Raw genomic sequence first — 15,563 nt, forward strand, 5'->3', positions numbered from 1 at the left:
TCCGTGATGGCTACTTCTATTCATCTAAATGGCAAAGTATTTAAAAAAATATCGTGGGGCCCTGTGGGTTGTTTGTTTGCTTTTTACAGCCACATTCATGGCATATGGAACTTCCTAAGCTAGGAGTTGAATTGCAGCTGCAGCTGCCGGCCTGTGCCACAGCCACAGCAATGCAAGATCTGAGCTGTGTCTTCAACCTACACCACAGCTCAGGGACATGCCGGATCCTTAATCCCCTGAGTGAAGCCAGGGATGAAACCCAAGTCCTCCTGGATACTAGTTGGGTTCCTAACCTGCTGAGTCACAACAGGAACTCCTTTTTTTTCCTCCTTGGGGCACCCTTGCTTTGCTGCATGTGCTGATCCTCCTTTAAGACAAAAAGCCAGCTCCTTTCTTACTTCCACAGGACTGCATCTCACATCTCTTGCTGATTTTCCGGCCCACAGCTCCTCCCCTTCAGTTTATTCTCTACACCAGGAGAGAGGACTTCCTAAAAAACCTGCTAGTGTTTTCATTTGGGTTCCCTCTTAGATGAGGATTCATTTGCCAGTAGTTTATGTGGAAGGTGATCCCACAATGCACAGGTAGGTGGGGTGGGCAAGTGAGACACGGAAGAAAAGGCATTTATTTTTTTATTTTTTTTAGGGCTGCATCCATGGCATGTGGAGTTTCCCAGGCTAGGAGTCAAATCAGAGCTGTAGCTACCGGCCTACCCCGCAGCCACAGCAATGCAGGATCCAAGCTGCATCCGTGACCTAGACCAAAGCTCACTGCAACACCAGATCCTTAACCCACTGAGCAAGGCCAGGGATTGAACCTATGTCCTCATGGATGCTAGTCAGATTCATTTCCGCTGAGCCACGATGGGAACTCTGGAAGGAAGTTTTTAAAGGGGGCATCTAGTCACCGCTGCAAGTGACCAGATCATGCTCTCTTTTGAGGACCTCTGGGAGCCAGTGTACAGCAAACACCTCAGAATTTCCCTCCTAAGATACAAGGAGCTATGGTATTTATATACCAGCCTCCATCAGTCATTGAAAGGCAGAGGTGCATTAAATGCCAGTACATCTGTCTTGCCATGCTCAGCACCAGTGGGCTCGGACTGCCAGAGAAAACTCTTGGCAGCCAGAAGTTGGAGGTCTGTGGGCTGGCACCACAGAGCCTGTAACATCAGGCTCAGCCTAATGGGAAGGCTCGCAGGTTTTATTTCAAAATAATAATTTGAGCTTAAAATAACTTCCCCAATCTCATCAAAGTGATAGAAATAATAAAAATAAGAAGGGGGAAAAAGCCCCGAAACACCACTGAAGGAAGAACATCAACCAGACAGAAATCTTGAGAACTTTCTGGAGGATGTGGACCTGGTGTGACTGTGCTTGCAACCGCAGCAAAGGCAGGGCCTGCCTATGAATCTGTTCTGATGCCGACGCGGAGGACTTGCCAGCCAGGGATGGAGGCACAGATATGTTGGGAACCACGGAGAAAAGCTCATGGTGACTTCTTCAGTTGCTGCCAGCACTCAGAGAAGAGAGTCCTTTTCAATAAGGCTTTCAGATTTATAAATAGCAATATATTTTTGATTTGACAAATCTCCTCAGTCATCTGAGGAGATCAAGCAGCCTCAGAAAGGGAACCAGCAGATCAATCAGAGCCAACGTCTTTTATTAAAAAGAATTATTACAGAAAATAGCAAACTTTTGAAAAATTCAAATTTGTTTTTCAGTGAAATGTCAGAGGGTACAAGAAGCATAAGATGGAATACTGGGAGAACCAGAAACAGTCTTCGAAAATAAAATACATGATTGTATGTGCCCCCAAACAAAACCAGACTGTAGCATGTGTACTATTGAAAACTGCTTTAGTGAATTATCAGTAAATTCATAAGAATAAATACAATCATCTCAGAACACAGGTAAAAAGTTGAATTTGTGACTGACAGATATGATGTCCCAGTATTTATATAACAGGAGTTACAAAACAAGAGAGAAAAATAGAAGTGAAATATATCAATTAACGAAATAATGAAAGGAAATTTCCTCAGGTGAAAGTTTCATCTGTGGGTTGAAGTGATTCACTACTCCTGGATACTTCAAGGATAATATAAAAGCCCTCTAAACATTTATTCAGAAAGAGATTCAGAATGGCATTGGAGTTCTCATTTATAATATTGAAATTTAGAAAAGAGTGGAGCAATAATCCTGTGGATTAAGAATTATGACGTTAAGGAGTTCCTGTTGTGGCGCAGCAGAAATGAATCCAACTAGGAACCATGAGGTCTTGGGTTCGATCCCTGGCTTCACTCAGTGGGTTAAGGATCTGGTGTTACCGTGAGCTGTGGAGTAGATCACAGACGCAGCTCGGATCCTGTGTTGCTGTGGCTGTGGCATAGGTCAGCAGCTGTAGCTCTGACTGGACCCTTAGACTGGGAATCTCCACATGCCATAGGTGCAGCCTAAGAAGGAAAAAAAAAAGAATTATGACATTAATTTTGCAGCCAAACTGGAAAAAAAAAGATGCTTCCTGAAATGTCAAGACTCAAAATTATAACACCCAGGTACACTTCCCAATAAACAAACTTAGTGGAACAATTATAACCCAACAAAAATGAGCAGAGAATTAAGATCTCACAGAATAGATGGCATGGTTATACACTAGAAATCTAATGAGAAACAAAGTCAGGGTAATTTGTAGTTGTGTGTAATTAGTTTCCCAATATGTAATACACGTATCACATCTACATTGCGGTGACTTTTCTTTTAATAGTTATATACTTTTTTTTTGTTTGTTTTTTGTTTTGTTTTGTTTTGTTTTTGTTTTTGTTTTGCTTTTTAGGACTTCATGTGAAGCATATGGACATTCCCAGGCTACGGGTGAATCAGAGCTGCAGCTGCTGGCCTATATCAGAGCCATAGCAAGGCAGGATCTGAGCTGTGTCTGCGACCTACACCACAGCTCACGGCAATGCCAGATCCTTAACCCACTTAGTGAGGCCAGGGATTGAACCCGCATCCTCATGGATTCTAGTCGGGTTCATTACTGCTGAGGCACGACCAGGAACTCCCTCATGCTTCTTTTAAGACCAATGTTTCTTTTAAGGCTGATCTCCTAGGTGGGAAATTCTAACACCAAGTCCAGTTCTTTTCTTCCCCAAGTATTCTTCAATAATTCTACCTTCAAATAGAAGGCTTGCCTATATTTTTCCCAGGAATCAGGTCTACTAACTGTTTACCTGTAGACACCTGCAGGGAAAGGGGAACTCAGAGATGTCCCTTGTGCCAGACTAACTTCCTGGCGTGTGATACACAGCCAGTTAGCAGAGGGCTGATGTTGCTGAGAACTGTTCTGAAGTCACAGTGGTCTTGAAGAGAGGAGTTCTGACATGATCACCCTGTCGTGGTGCCACCTAGATGACCTCCCCCGTCCACTGCCACCAATACAGACCTCTGCCAATCCCTGCCACAGTGCCTTCTCAGAACTCAGGCCAGGATGCTGCTTCTCAGGGATTCTCCTGTTTAAGGTACACCCATCAAAACTGCCTGGTCCCCAGGATTACAGCATTTTCCTGTCATTTCAATACACTGCAATTTTCTTCAAGGCATCCCCACAAGCAGGAGGGAGCTGACTTAGAAGTTCTACCATTAATCCTACTCTATGTCCACATCAGATGTTTCCCAGACTGTAATGATGGGTGTTTTTGTATCTCTAAATGCAGACCCTAAGACAAGATGGCGCATTCCTGGCCTCATCCGTGTTGCTAAAAATGCTGGTATTGCGTTCATTTTATTTTTATTTATTTATTTCATTATTATTTTAAAATTAATTTACTTATTTTTCTGCTGTACAGCATGGTATTTCATTCATGTTAATGGCTCAGTAATATTCCATTGTGTATTGTACCACCTCTTCTTGATCCACTCCTCTGTTGATGGACATTTAGGTTGTTTCCAGGTCTTGGCTATTGAAAATAGTGCTGCAGTGAACACTGGAGTACATGTGTCTTTGCAAGTCATGGTTTTCTCTGGATAAATGCCCAGAAGTGGGATTGCTGGATCAAATGGTAATTCTATTTTTAGTTTTCTGAAGAATCTCCATACTGTTTTCCACAGTGGTTGCACCAATTTACAATCCCACAACAGTGTACTAGGGTTCCTTTTTCTCCACACCCTCTCCAGCACTTATTGTTTGTAGACTTTTTGATGATGGCCATTCTGGCTGGTGTAAGGTGGTACCTCCTAGTGGTTTTGATTTGCATTTCTCTAATAATGAGTGATGTTGAACGTCTTTTCATGTGTTTTTTGGCCATGTGTATGTCTTCTTTGGAGAACTGCCTGTTTATATCTTCTGCCCATTTTTTGATGGGGTTGTTTGTTTTTTTGGTATTGAGCTGTAGGAGGTGATTATAAATTTTGGAGATTAATCCCTTGTCAGTCATTCATTTGCAAATATTTTCTCCCATTCTGTGGGCTGTCTTTTAATTTTGTTTAGTGTTTCCTTTGCTGTGCAGAAACTTTTAAGTTTAATTAAGTCCCATTTGTTTATTTTTGTTTTTATCATCATTACTCTAAGAGGTGGATCTGAGAAGATGTTGCTGTGGTTTATGTCAGAGAGTGTTTGGCCTATGTTTTCCTCTAAGAGTTTTATAGTATCTGGCCTTATACATAGGTCTTTAATCCATTTTGAGTTTATTTTTGTGTATGGTGTTAGGAAGTGTTCTAATTTCATTCTTTTACATGTGGCTGTCCAGTTTTGACTTCTTCTTCTTCTTCTTTTTTTTTTTTTTTTTTTGGTCTTTTTAGGGCAGCACCTGCGGCATATGGAGGTTCCCAGGCTAGGGGTTGAATGGGAGCTGTAGCTGCTGGCCTATGTCATAGCCATAGCAACACAGGATCCTTAACCCACTGAAAAAGGCCAGGGTTTGAACCCACATCCTCATGTATACTAGCTGGGTTGCTTAACTGCTGAGCCATGACAGAACTCCAGAAATACTGACTTCTTAAAGATGCTACCCCTGATCATATTGGGAGCACAGTCCTGTATTGTACAGATGCTTTCCTCTGGGGAAATATGTGAGTTAAGATCCAACCAAAAGAGTACTTTCAGTATTTGAAACATAGAGGATCTGTTGCAGACAGTTACACACGTGATGGAAAAGCCTAGAAACTGAAAGGGACATAGTAAGCCTATCCAGACACTATCAAAAGAGGGGCAAATGGAGAAGATGTACTACCAGAGCCCAGAGACGAGCATCAAACAGCAAAAGTTGGATCATACTGGGCCTGGAGTCATAAAGGAAGAAGAGCCCATAGCCAGAAACTGCACTAGAGGCAGACAGGGTGGAAGAAAAATGCCTTGATTTGTTCCTTCCTCCTACCTTCCAATCCCTCACCTACCAAAAGTAGCCAGAAGTCATCTGAGCCAGCAGCTTGGGGAGCATGGCCTGCAGGGATCAGACCCTTCCCTCAACACAGGGCGGGGTTGGGATAGAACGAGAAAGACATCTTGAGGGCAGATTGGCCCAGGACAGACACAGGAAGATTCCACGACTACTCATCCATAAAAAAAGAATGAAATAATGCCATTTGCAGCAACATCGGTGCAACTAGAGATTTTCATACAAAGTGAAGTAAGTCTGAAAGAGAAAGATAAATACCGTATGATATCACTTATATGTGGAATCTGAAATGCAGCACAAATGAACGTATCTACAAAACAGAAACAGACTCACACACATGGAGAACAGACTTGTGGTTGCCAAAGTGGGAGGGAGGAGAGAGTGGGATGGATACATTTAGAATGGATAAGCAATGAGGTCCTGCTGTATTCCACAGGGAACTGTGTACAATCTCTTGGGATAGAACATAATGGGGGATGATATGAGAAAAAGAATACACACACACACACACATACATGCATATATGACTGTGTAACTTTGCTGTACAGCAGAAATTGACACAATGTTGTAAATCAACTATAATTTTTTTTTTTTAAAGTCTACTTTAAGACAAGTCCCAATCTCTATTTCAGTCTCTTCCCCTTTCCCCTACCCTCATGCAGAGCATTCTTGAGCTGAGATCCTGACCTCCAGGAATGAAGATGGGGAAGGAATGTGATCAGGTTCTGAGGTATCATCTCCCCTTCCTTCTTCAAGGCTCAGCTCTTCAGGTGTGTTTGTGGTTCAAAGAAGGAGAGGAGAGAGGACAAGAGTATCTTTACTCACCCGGCCACAGCTGTTGTCCTTTCCAGGTTGGCTGTTCCCACTTCTCTGGTGACAGTGGCTCCTGACACCCTCTCTGTAGCAGTATCCAAAGCTGGGGCTGGTGAATCCTCTGGAGGACCTTTCTACAGAAGGTAGAACCAACTACCTTCTCTAACACCCACTTAGCCCAACTGGAAATTCTTGCCAGGGCAACAGCAGAGACAGGTTACCCCAATTCCCATCTTGAAACAATGCCAGTCTTCCTCTACCTTACTCAGTGAAGTCAAGGGCAAATTAGAAAATGATAATCAACTTGGGTACAGCATGTCAATTTCCTTTTCTCTCAGGGACCCTCTCTCGATGGCTGACTCTTTGGAGCCTCTCCAATATTTGGCTTAAGGGGAAGGTCAGCTCTCACCCCAAACACTGCCCTCCCCTCTTTCTCTCTTTCCCAATCATCTCATGGAAATTAGGAAGGAGGAAGGGGGGGTGTAGGGACTGTCTGACATCTTTCAGTGAAGCCGTGGGAAAGGGATCTGGTGTCATGGTGGGTGGTGGCTCTCTTGAGAAAGGGATGTGCTCTTGTCCTGGGCTTTAGCTGGAATTCCCCAGACAGATGACAGGAAAAGCCCATTGAACATCCTGTTACCTTTGAACAATAGAAGGGAGGCAGGCTTGCAAAGATCTGGGGGAAGAGTGACCCCAGAAGGAGGAACTGCAGATTTTGTAAAGCCCTTGAGATGCAAACTCACTTGGCACATCTACGAGACAGAAAGAAGCTGGAAGGAGCTGGAGGGAGAATAAATGGAGGAAAAGACAGAGCAAGATAAGGGAGGCTAGGTAGGCAGTTGTGGATCACCTAGGTTCTCATAGACCAAAGTAAAGATTTTGGATTTTATGTTTGGATTGCTCTCAGAAGCTACTGGAGGATTCTCAGGGGGAGAGGGACATGAACTGGTTTTATTTTTGTGTTTTTGAAATATCATGACATGTCTCACTATCAGAAAATACAAAACCTGCATTGACTCTTTAAATACACAAAAAGAGTCTCACAGACATATGCCTCCTGAGGCTAGCATTCATTTTATTACTGAGCTCGATACAAATATCTAGATTTCTGCTATCAAACAGATATGTTAGGTGTAAAAGTATGTGAACTGAATTTTGTTTTGGAAAGATCACTGTGACCTACATGTGCTGAACGGACTGCAGGGGCAACGCTGGAGGCAAAAGGACCTATTAGTAAACTGTTGCTACAGTTTAGCCAATTGGTGATGATGGACCTGAAGCAATGGAGATGGTGAGAGGTGGGCAGATTTGTGATGAAATTAGAAGTCTTGCTGAACGGGCTCAGTTGTAGGAGAATGATTCCTGGGATTGGAGCCTGGCCAGTTGCATGGATTCAGTTTTGGTTGTTTGTTTTCTTCTTTGTCATATCCCCAGGGTCCAGAAGAGTATCTGCCACTAGTAGGTGCTCGGGAAATATGTGTTAAGTAATTGAAAAAGCAATTGATCAGGTTTTAGTTGAGAAACCACCCAGCCACACTCATGTTCTTGCTACGTGTGATTAAATGGTACATTGAACTCCCCCCACACACACATATATTAGAGAAATTCTATTTAAAAGTGGGAAGAGGAAATAATTCCAATGAGTTGTTATTAGCCGAGTATCTACATCCCATCCCTCTGCACAGGAACAGGAAAAACTCATTTCTCTGGCAGAAGGGCAAATTCCTTCCATCCTGCTGTTGGTCTTAGCTCTTAGGGAACTTGGGAGAATTCCACGGAGCAGTGGCCGACCAGACCCCGTAAGTGGAGAGATCTCTCTTCTTCACTACAGGCCTAGAGGAAGGTGTGCTTTCTGGGGACTCAGCCTCTTGGCCTGAGCTGGCTTGAAGCCTGGCCATGAGGAAGGTCCCCACAGGCCCTGGGCTGCATTCCAGTCAATGCACCTTCAGGATGCAATCAATCCTGGCTCCCCTAGTATGTCCCCCTTCCCAGCCACAGATTTCTGCTGTTGCAGTTCTTTAAGGGAAAACATCGTCAAACTCCCAGCAGCTTGGAATCTTGCTGCAAGGAAAAGGACCTCTCTTTTACTTCCTGCTATTCCCTTCTGCTTTCCAACAGCCCAGCTTCGATGGAACTATCCTTTTAGGGGATGCATGGCTAACCCATTCTGACAACCTAACTTCTTTTGAACTAGACCTCTCCTGACAGCTGGCAAAGATTTTCCAGGCTGCTTACCAGCATGGGGCCTGGAAGGCCAGCCTCTCTCCATGCTCATGACTGCTTGTCTCAGCCAGTTCTACAGTTTTGGGTTTATAAACTTATTACCTACAAGTCCCCATTTGCAAGTGCCAATTTCTGTATTATTCAGGCTTCTTTGATTACGGAACAAAAATCCAAGTAAATAATAGCTGACTTTAAAAAGGAGAGTTACTGGTTCTAGTTGTGGCTCAGTAGGTTAAGAACCCAAATAGTATCCATGAGGATGTGGGTTGGATCCCTGGCCTAGCTCAGTGGGTTAAGGATCTCACGTTGCTGCAAGCTATGGCATAGGTTGCAGATGTGGCTCAGATCTGGTGCTGCTGTGGCTGTGGCATAGTCCAGTAGGTGCAGCTCCAATTTGATTCCTAATCTGGGAACTTCCATATGCTGCAGGTGCGTCCGTAAAAAGCCAAAAAAAAAAAAAAAAAAAAAAAAAAGGAGAGTTATTGGCTAATGTAAAAGGTGGGCCTGGCAATGGCATCACTGTGTTCCATCATTCCTTTCTTTTCATCACTCATCTTGACTTTTCTCTGCGCTGGGACCTCATTTCTCCTACTTGGGTTGGCTTCATCCAGGCAAAGGCAGGGCACTGGAGGCAGGTGCTCCACCAGAAGCTCCTGCGTTTCATTATTTAACTCACTTGTGCCAAGGCTAAAAGGCGTCTCCCTCCTCTCCCTGCTTTACGGGATTTAAGTCCCAGCTGATTGGCCCAGCTTTGCTCCGCCTCCTCATTCAGTCTGGAGGTTGGGGGATGGCATTCTATGATTGGTCAGGCTCAGGTTGCGTCATCATCTCTGAGGCCAGGGGTCAAGAATCTGTGATTGGCAGCTTCCCTAAAATTTACTTCCTGGCTGCAGCAGGGGAGGGGCAGATCTTGAAAGGAAGAAGGTGAGTGTGCTGTCCCTTAAGAAAGGAGGAAGGGGGAGGTGGACAACCCAATACAAACAAGTCCCTGTTAACAGGAAGTCAGATTTAATGCCAGGAACCGAAGAAAGAGTACACATCCAAACGCTGGTTTTGTTTTGTTTTTAACTGAAGCAAGAGAAATGAACTTTGTGGGCAGGAATTGTAATGAGGAAGTGAGCACAAGGGTCTGCCTCTGTGGAGAAACGTGCTAAGGGGGAAGTGGTGAGAGGAGGCCTGCTTTGGCAGCCCGGCTGCAGGAGGCTCTGGGAGGTGGAAGCTGCTCAGGTGATGACTCAGGGCGGTGTATCACGCCGTCCTCAGTTCTGCCCTGCCCAGTCCTCCAAAGCCACATAAATAGGATGTGGGGCAGGCTGGATTCTTTTTAGCAGCAGTACACACAGGTTTGTTTTCATGGGCATGAGTCCATTGGGAAACCTCTTGCCTCTTTGCTGCATCAGAGAAATGGAGTAATTTTAAAGAATTTCAAAGAAACGATTTTGTAACTTAGAAAATGGAATCACGTAGTAACCATCAACTTGGCGGTGCTGAAATGTAGTGACTGTTCTCCTTTATTTAAAGAAAATTGTATTTTTAATGTATATGGGGTTTTTTTTAATTAAAAAAAATTTTTTTTTTTCTTTCTTGGGCCTTACCCGAAGCATATGGGGGTTCCCAAGCTAGGGGTCTAATCAGAGCTGTAGCCGCCAGAGCCACAGTAACTCGAGATCCTAGCCGAGTGTGCAACCTACACCATAGCTCACAGCAACGCTGGATCCTTAACCCACTGAGCAAGGCCAGGCATTGAACCCGCAACTTCATGATTCCTAGTTGGATTTGTTTCCACTGTGCCACCACGGGAACTCCTATATGTTTTGATGTACATATAGTAGTGTAATGATTACTACAGTCAAGGTAATTAACATATCCATTTCTCCACCTCCTAACCCTGTGTGTGTGCGTGGTGGAACATCTGAAATTTAATCTCTTAGCAAATTTCCAGTATATAATACAGTATTAATAACTGTAGTCACATGCTGTATATTAGGTTTCTAGAACTTATTCATCCTACACAACTGCAGCTGTGTACCCCTTGATCAACTTCTCCTTATTCTCCCACCTCCCCACCCCAGTAACCATATTCTACTGCTTCTATGAATTCAACTTTTTTCGGTTCCACATATAAGATTGTATAGTATTTGTCTTTTGATGTTTGGCTTATTTCACTTAGTATTATGTCCCCCAGGTTCATCTATGTTGTTGCATATGGCACAGCTCCTAGCTTTTAAGACAGAATTATGTATATAATTTCTTTATCCATTCATTCGTTGAAAGACACTAAAGTTGTTTCCATATTGTGAATGATGCTGCAGCGAATATGGACATGTAGATATCTCTTCAGGGTACTGATTTCATTCCCCACAGATATAGACCCATTAGAGGGATTGCTAAATTGTATGGTAGTTCTATTTTTAATTTTTTGAGGAATGTCTATACTTTTTCCATAATGACTGCAACGATTTACATTCCCACCAATGGCACGCAAGGGTTCCATTTTCTTTACATCCTCTGTGATATCTCTGCTCTTTTTGATGATAGCTGTTCTAACAGGTGTGAGGTGTATCTCACTGTGGTTTTAATTTGTATTTCCCTGATGATTAGTGATGTTAAGTATATTTTCCTGTACCTGTTGGCCGTTTGTATACACTTGGCAAAATTTCTGTGCAGATCTTTTGCCCATTTTTAAAATTGGGTTTTTAAAATTTTTTGTTTGTTTTTTGCTATTGAGTTATATGAGTTCCTTGTATATCGTGGATATTAACCCTATCAGATGTATAGGTTGCAAATATTTTCTCCTGTCCCACAGCTTGGCTTTTCATTTTGTTGATTGTTTCCTTTGCTGCACAGAAGCTTTTTAGTTTGATCTTGTCCCACTTGCTTATTTTTGCTCTGTTGCCTGAGCTTCTGGTTTCCTATCCAAAAAAATTCCTTCCAAGATCAGTGTGTCAAGACTTGCTCTGATTGTATAGTTTCTATTCTACTTTACAGCATGCCAGAATCCAAAGGGATCTTAGAGATCACAGCCAACCCTCGCACATTACAGGAAGGAAACTGAGGCCCAGAGAGGGGAAAGGGTGACTTAAAGAACCCAATGAGTTAGGGGCAGAGCACAGTCTTACACTGAGGTCTTCTGAATCATTGCACAGAGACTTTCCATTAAGTCACTCAAGGATGCTTGATAAAGTAAATAATGGAGTGTCTGCTACAGATTTGTTTCCAAATGCCCTTGAAAGTAGTTGATGGGAAATTTCAACCTGCTGCTACAAGTGAAATTGCTAAATGAATTCGATTCTTACGTGCCAAAAATATCTCTGCAAAGATGTGACTTTGTCCTGCTTTAAACACGGGAAACTTGAATTCAGCCATCAAGGACATGCCCTCACTTCCCACTGGCCTTTTTGTCCTGATTCCTGTGGTCAGAAGGTAGTCTTCCCAAATCAACTGCTTGACTCTGCTTTTGTCACCTGGTACCCTCTGAGTGTCCCCATCAGGACTGTTGAGTTGTGCTGCTCAAGACTGGCCCCCGTCAATCTGTCCCCACTTTCACAGGGAAGCCATGTGAGTCAATTCTCCTCTAGACCCACCTGGCTCTGTGCCCTGCAACCTGATCCACCTGAGGTGTGCTGGTTTTCTTGCCCAGGGGTTCCCAGTTATGTTAGGCTAACTTGCTGGAGATGAGAAGGAGGGAGAAGACTGAGGTCAGGGTATTATTTGCTAGGTTCCTTGTCTATGGGATTGCCAAGGTCTGGCTGCATCCCCCACCCACCCCACTGAAAAGCTCAGCTCCTGTTAAATAGCTCCCTGCATGGGATTCTTTCTCCAGGCACCCTCCCCTATCCAGGCCTGGGCTGGTCACAGCACCTTCTGTGACCAGTCCCTCCATGAGCCCTGGGAGTTCTGCTTCTTCCCTTGTAGTGTCTCCACACTCTGCCATCCCTGTGAAAACAATCCTTAATTAAACTCCCCTCAAGTGACCCCATTTGAGTGTGCCACCTGTCCAGCTGGGACTCTGATGGATAAACAACCTGATTCTAACCTAAGGTCTAGCCTCCCCCAAGCTCTGGGACATATTCTATCCCAACAGAGAGAATCTTTGGAGCCTCAGTTCAGGCATCAGTTTGTCTGCAGGGTCCTTGAACCTGAAGCTCTAACCTTATTCTTGAGATCAAGCCTCCAAGGCCTTAAGGTGGAAAGGAGATGGCAAGGAGCCAGAAGTCAGGCCCTGAAGTAGGAGCCTGCAGAGCTGTGTGCTGGGCATCTGGCTGGCATTAGGTGTCTCCTATAATAGAAGACAGGATCTGGCAATTCTGAAAGAGAGCCTATTCTGGCAGCATCAGAAGCCAGAGTGTTCCTGAGCTTTCTGAGGCTGATAAGAGCTGGAGGGAGGGATTTGTATCCACATTCGTTTGGGCCACAGCATGGGGAGAAGTGGGGAGAAGCAGCACCTGCCAGGGCTCATTATGATCACAGTGCCAGCAGGGTGGAGGTGGGGGTGGAAGCTGCTAACTGGACTGAAAGAGCCCCAGGGAAGGTGAATCACAGCACTCTCCTCTAGCTCTGATACCGCCCCCCACCCGCCTTCCCCAGTAGCCCACTAGTCCAAGTCTTTACCAGCCCTCGAGCTCTTAAGCTCCAAGTCCCTGTTCTGACTATCACGAGCTATTCAGTGATAGGCGACGTGGTCTTTATTTCCATCCTCACTGTGCTAGACACAAAATATGTTAGATTGAGAATAATTTACAGTTACTTACAACCTGCTTCCTTCAGATTTCCACTTGAGCACAAAACTGTGTGGGGTAGCACTTTCACAAGAGAAATAGACAGTTGCAAATATGCCCAAAGTGATAATATTATCTCACATTTTTTACAGTGTTTCACAGTTTGTCAGAGATTTTCTCATGTATCAATTGATTCTCACAATAAAGCTATTATATATGTGTATGTGTATATAGCTATCATTTATCTATCCATCTAGCACCTATCTAGCATCTGTCTGTCTGTTTGTCTATCTATCTATCTAAGTGAAGCCTGAGACTTCAAGAAATAAAGTAAGTTACCCAAGGTCATATATCTAGCCAGAATGAATTGCTTCTTTATGTTTCTTATGATCTCATTGTATAATATATTGATTGTGATTGTGGCTGTCTTCCACTTGAGTCTATGAGCTCATTAAGCAGAGAGTTCATGGCTTCTAATATTTTTTTGTCATACATACCAATAGGTGCGTGTCTGTGTATATATACAATGTATATATATACATTGTGTCTGCATTACATCTTTAATGTTTAATAAATAGTAAAGCAACCAGCCTTATATCTACTTACTTAGATTAGGAAATAAAATGTTGCCATAACTGTTGAAAGACCCTCTATATCTCTTCCCTGTATCTTTCTCTCTCATTCTCAACCACTATTCTAAATTTTGTCTTTATCCTGTGAATGTATCCTGACAAATGTATTATTTACTTGTGTATGTCATTTAACTTTACATAAATGGGTATATGACCTCTCATCCCACACTTCCTCCACATACATAGACACTGTCCTGTACACAGTAGGTGCTTAGACTAACCATGGCCAAAAAGCATCTGTTTGCTCACTATCGTCTCCAAAGCATTGAAGAAGTCTGGTCAGAGGTAGAAAAAAATCACAGAACAAGACATCTCAGGGACCCAGCTGTGTTGCATGCCCATACTGCCATGCCAGGGGATTCCTTGGAAGCCTCAAATCCAATCTATTTAGTGGATGCCCCAGTGGACTGTCTCGCTGCTTGAGGCTGGAATCCCACTTCGGAGCTCAAAAGTCTCTTCTCTCAAGGCTGTTTTCTGAGCCACAAGTGACAAGTACTACCCCTATTTGCTTAACAACCTTGTATCCTCTATTAATCCAACTTCCACTTCCTTACACATTTCCCTCTTAAATTCCTAGAGAATTTATGGCACACTTTAACAGCCATTTAAACAATGTAAGCAGTTTCTGCAAACCTTCAGAGTGGCATTTTTCAAACTGTGGGCCATGAACCCATTAGTGAGTTGTGAAGTCAATCTAATGGGCTCAGATGAGGATTTTTAAAAATAGAATTGAGCATTACCTGGTCAAGACGCCAGAATTATAAAATATCAGCATGTGTTCCCAGTAGCAAGGAGTAAATGTTATCTTTTGAAAGTGTTATTCCAGCTGTGTGTGTGTGTGTCTGTGTCTGTGTGTAGTGGGTCACAAAGTAAAATGTATTTCTTACTATGGATCAAGTTCAAACAATGTATGCAAGCCACTGCTTAAGAGGACTTTGCAGGGGACATTGGTTGCTTACTCACCTGCCATCTCTTCTCTCTCTTCCCACAGTGGGGTCACCTTGTGGTTTGGATGGGCTTTGGGTGTTTGAGTGTCCATGACTGACCTTAACAATTAGCATAATCCTAGCCAGTTGCCACTATGGTTGGTTCAGAGATGGGCAGTAATCCTAGGCCTCAGCCAATTAGGATGTGTCACTCCCTGGCCACAGTGGGAGGGGGACACATGTCCCAATTAATCCCAGGATCTGTCTCTTAGGGAATCCAACCAAATCCTTTGATGGGCCTGGAAATTTCACAAATAAATACTTTGGAGATGCCCAATCTGGTCTGAAACACAAAAGGGCTATTCACTGTCCACCCCACCCCCATCCCAGCCCAAAATTTGCTGGGGAGGGAAGAGAGACCAAGAACAAACAAATAAGACACAGGGTAATTTCCAAGTTACATCATCAATAACCTACTTATAAAAGTCATGGTTTCACTGCCATAAAGAGAGTTTTGTAGGCAACCACAGTTCTAGGTTCAGCTAAGGAGTAGTTTATGTGCTGGAAGAATGTGGGCACTTAAGAGGCTGAATTCTTGGGGAAACAGGGACTTGGGAGTCAGCTGCATGTCCCTGCAGGGGAGGAGAGGAGGTGGGCATTTGAGGTTGTCCAGGAAGAGCTGTAACTTGAGTCAAAGTGAGAAGCTGTGGAACAGACCCTGAGGGAGCAGTGATGCTTAGGGATGGACAGAGAGAGGAGTGGTAAGAGAAGACTGCCACCAACACACTTCTGCTATTGCATCGTGCTGACACAGTAGGAGCAAATTGTCCTGGGATGGGCAGCCTGCCAGATTCCCAAG

At 43.7% G+C, this 15,563-nt stretch overlaps 1 protein-coding gene across 1 annotated transcript in view; it reads left to right on the forward strand.

Annotated features, from left to right (window-relative positions):
• The window catches only part of TGFBR1 (transforming growth factor beta receptor 1), a 75,533-nt gene continuing 69,237 nt past the window's right edge, over positions 9,268 to 15,563 (forward strand). Inside the window, exon 1 of the mRNA XM_021080713.1 lies at positions 9,268 to 9,352. The gene's annotated coding sequence lies outside the window, so the exon portion shown is untranslated. The remainder of the gene's footprint in view (positions 9,353 to 15,563) is intronic.

This window comes from Sus scrofa, chromosome 1 (assembly GCF_000003025.6).
Source record: "Sus scrofa isolate TJ Tabasco breed Duroc chromosome 1, Sscrofa11.1, whole genome shotgun sequence".
NCBI classification, from domain to species: Eukaryota; Metazoa; Chordata; class Mammalia; order Artiodactyla; family Suidae; genus Sus; species Sus scrofa.